Here is a 4,026-nt window from a genome sequence, read left to right as displayed (position 1 = left end):
AATGCAGGAGCGCTGGCAGGTTGACCGACTCAGCTACCACCTAGTCTCAGAGTCCCAGCTTTGAGTTTGCCCACTCCAACATCTACCCCATCTACAAACTCCTGGAGCCTGTGAAGGGACTTCAGCAGCTCCAAGACACAGGGCAACAAACGGGATCTCCAAAAAGAGTCCTGGTGAGGACCCAGTGTTGATAGTGTAGCAGAAGTCAGAGGCCTCAAACCAGACCAACGACTCATTGCAATGAACATTTTCATGTAAGGATGTGTAGGCAAAAGGGCACACCGTGGGACACACTGTGACACACCACAGCTTCCACAGTGAGATGTTATTGTTATCATCATCATCATCATCTGGTGTTTACTTTCTTTTGGGGGGCAGTTGTAAGGGTGGAGGGCAGATATGAAGGGATATGTGTGGTATTGGGGACATTAAGTGAAACTCACAAAGAGTCAATAAAATGTTAAAAGAAAATGAGGAAGGGTTAGGAGTCCTGGCAGGACCTGAGCTATGTACACACAGGAAGGCACTGCTGTAATACGTTTCTGGGGAGAGAAAGGACCTTTAAAAAAATCTTATCTGGTTTTCCAGAGCGCTGCCTCCCTTTCCCTGAAGGTCTGCTCCTCTAGTTCACCTAGGATAATGGTAACAGCTGAGGTACTGAACCTGGGGGCGGGGAACTCTATGAGGGGAAAACAAACGAAGTCTATTCATTGTTAGATAATCCAGGAAGAGCCTTTCTGCAGTCCAAGGACCAGACTCCAGCAGGAAATGCAGTGAGAAGGAACCACCCAGAAGGCAAAGCCGCAATCTCCAACAAGAACACCAGCTGTATCTTTCAGTTGTTACAGGAAGCTGGTATAAAAACTGCTTTCACCAAGAAATTTGGGGACACTGCTTTCACTGTACCCCAGTGTGAAATGATTCCAACCGAATGGGTATGCCAAAGAATAGCAACTGGATCTTTTTTCAAAAGAAACCCTGGGGCAAAGGCGGGGTATAAGTTTCACCCACCCAAAGTGGAGACGTTCCTCAAGGATGATGCCAATAACGATCCGATTCACGGTGGTCTGAGGAGCAACTCATCGCTGCAAAGTTTTGTTTTGCTGGACTTGTTACAGGGCAGACTGAAGTGGACATCGTGAGTCATGCCACACAAGCTATTTTTGAAATTCTGGAGAAATTCTGGCTGCCCCCAAACTGTACTCTGGTTGATATGAAGATTGAATTTGGCATTGATGTGACCACCAAAGAGATTGTTCTTGCCGATGTCATAGATAATGATTCCGGAGACTATGGCCATCTGGAGATCGGAGCCAATGGAAAGACAAGCAGTCTTACCGTGATCTCCAAGAAGTAATCCCAGAAGGACTCCAGATGGTAAAGGAAAACTTTGAGCGGGTTGCAGACCAGGTTGAGTTGCCTCTCAAGTCAGACGGTCCGTGCAGGGGAGTAGTGCTGATGGGTTCGACCTCTGACCTTGGTCACTGTGAAAAATTTCAGAAGGCTTGTGAACATTTTGGGATTCTGTGTGAACTCAGAGTAACATCCACACATGAAGAACCAGGTGACACTTTGAGGATGAAAGCAGAACCTGAAGATGGTGGCATTCCTACTGTGTTTGTCACAGCGGCAGGCAGAAGCCATGGACTAGGCCCAGTGATGTCTGGTAAATACTGCATAACAGACTGGGGTGCTCAGAATGTGCGGTCATCTCTTTGGCTGCTCAGTGGTCTTGGCTGTTCAACTGTACTTTCTCCAGAAGGGTCGGCTCAGGTTGCTGCTTAGATATTTTGTGTGGGCCAAACTTTGAACGAGCATATTGAACACGTGGATATCCTTAAAGCAGGCTGATAAGAAAATCAGAGAATGCAATTTGTAATAAAGCAACTTAATTTGTAGAAGAAAAGTTACATATGCCTAGTTTGGATTTAAAGGAAAAAGTCAAGCGCAGTGATTTCACATCAGAGAAAACAATTCCGTTTACTAATGAGCAAGTGGTCCTCAGCGTTTATGAGTTGGTAAATTGTCAGTGTGTGTTAGTAATATTGTCTAGCTCTATGTAGTGATATGTCCCTGTAACCTTGGCACTCCAGAGGCAGAAGGATCACTAATTCAAGGCCAGCCTGTATATTGAGACCCTGTATTTGCTAGAGAGGGAGTCTTCATAGTAAAATTGGCAGGACACTGCTAAGTTACATCTCACCCTCTGAATAGTCATTATTGGATAAATATGTAATTATGGAACTGGAGCAATGTGTCTGCAGTTCAACAACCAGCATGGCTCTCTTGCAGGAGACCTGAGTTTGGCTCCCAGCATCCATGTAGACTGCGTCACAATAAATAACCTTTAACTCAGGGAATTTGACCCCATGCACCTGCTCTCAAATTTTATTATATTTCCTAACCCAACACATAATTAAAATATACACTTTAAAAAAAAAGAGTTAAAAAAACCAAAAACTTAACTAACCCTGGTTTAGCTTAACCCACCAGTCTCTCAGTTAAGAGCTGAGTGAGATAACCAGCATGTCACAGAAACAAAGCTGAGCCCACATCCTTTTAGTGATGAAAAGCCAGAGGCACCAGGAGTAATAGATTCACCATGAACTGACTGCAGCAAACTCCAGCTAAGCATCCACTGGAACCTGGATGGCAGGCCACTGGGTCCCCTAAGTATGCATTGCTGCAGAGAAAGCTTGTCACTGCCCTTGACTCTAAGAACAGTGGTCCCCAACCTTCTTAATGCTGTGACCCTTTAATACAGTTTCTCATGTTGTGGTGACCCCCCCCCCCAACCATAAAATTATGTTTGTGGCTATTTCATAACTGTAATTTTGCTAAGGTTATAAATCATAATATCAATATTTATGTTTTTCTGATGGTCTTAGGCATCCCCTTGCAATCCACAGGTTGAGAACCATGGATCTAGTAGAAAGAGGTGGTCATGCTGGGCCTGCATTGGTCTTCTGAACTGTATATGAACCTTTTGACTGACTTGGTTCTGGCTGGCAAAGGTGGCAACATTGTTGCACACACCAGTCAGAATCTTATCTTGAGACTGTCAGTGAAATTACTGATGGAGCTTTAGTAGGTAGGAAAGTCTCTGCTGTGCAGATCTCTGGTAGGATATACCCTGTGCTTGGCTATCCTCAGTACAGGGCTTGCTGTAAATACTTGTGTTGGACAGGGACCCTCCTCTGGGACATGGTGTGAGAATGCAGCACAGAGATTTTGACAGCCACTCACCCTGCTGATCATTTGTTTGGACACATCAGTATACCCACTACACTGAGTGCTATGCCCCCAGACTTGACTCTGGTATTCATGGCTGTGCATTTAGAAGTGTTCCATAATGTTTGTTAAACAAATGAATGATGTAGTTATTTTTATCAGACCAGCAGACCACTTATTAGCAATTCAGGAGTGGAGCCTTCTTCATCCTTATCTGTCTCTGGAACAGCACAGACATTGTTGTCTTGGGTGCTATTCCACACAAATGTCATATAAAAACATGGTGAAGACTGGGAATGTGTCCATTTTAGTAGAGTGCCTGTATAAATCCTTGGGTTCAATTCCCTGCACCACAAATACCTGCATACCTGTAATCCCAACACTCAGGTGGTAGGGACAGAAGGGTCACACGTTCAAGGTCATGTAGCATATTAAAATTCATTCCTGGATGCATGAGAACCCATCTGCCTCCCCACTCCAAATAAAAACAGTCATCTGTTTATGTGTACACACAAATGAACAAACACATTCTGGTCTGCTTCTTGTGTTTTCATACCTTAAATGGCTCCACACTGGTGCTTAGGTATCTCTCTCCTGTCTAAGAATTGCCTGGAATACCAGCAAATTCATGACCCACAATATGAACACATTTCTTGCTGGTGGCTCCGAGTCAGTTTTTGCTTCAGATCATGGCTCAGGACCCTGATGCTTCATATACCCATGTTTGTTGCTTAGGACATCCTCGATGTCCAGTACCAGGCTCAGATTGGTAGGCCGGAGGGTGGGGTTTGGTGA

The 4,026-nt window shown here is 44.7% G+C and overlaps 1 pseudogene across 1 annotated transcript; it reads left to right on the top strand.

Annotated features, from left to right (window-relative positions):
• The first annotated feature begins 639 nt into the window (after window positions 1-639).
• On the top strand, window positions 640-1,879 carry LOC308417350 (bifunctional phosphoribosylaminoimidazole carboxylase/phosphoribosylaminoimidazole succinocarboxamide synthetase-like; annotated as a pseudogene). Its single transcript has one exon. The product of its transcript is annotated as a bifunctional phosphoribosylaminoimidazole carboxylase/phosphoribosylaminoimidazole succinocarboxamide synthetase-like (transcript).
• The last annotated feature ends 2,147 nt before the right edge of the window (window positions 1,880-4,026 follow it).

The sequence above is a fragment of the Micromys minutus genome (genome assembly GCF_963924665.1).
Source record: "Micromys minutus genome assembly, chromosome: 2".
In the NCBI taxonomy this organism is placed as follows: Eukaryota; Metazoa; Chordata; class Mammalia; order Rodentia; family Muridae; genus Micromys; species Micromys minutus.
The sequence above is the reverse complement of the archived record's forward strand: the minus strand, read 5'-3'. Positions and strand labels throughout refer to the sequence as shown.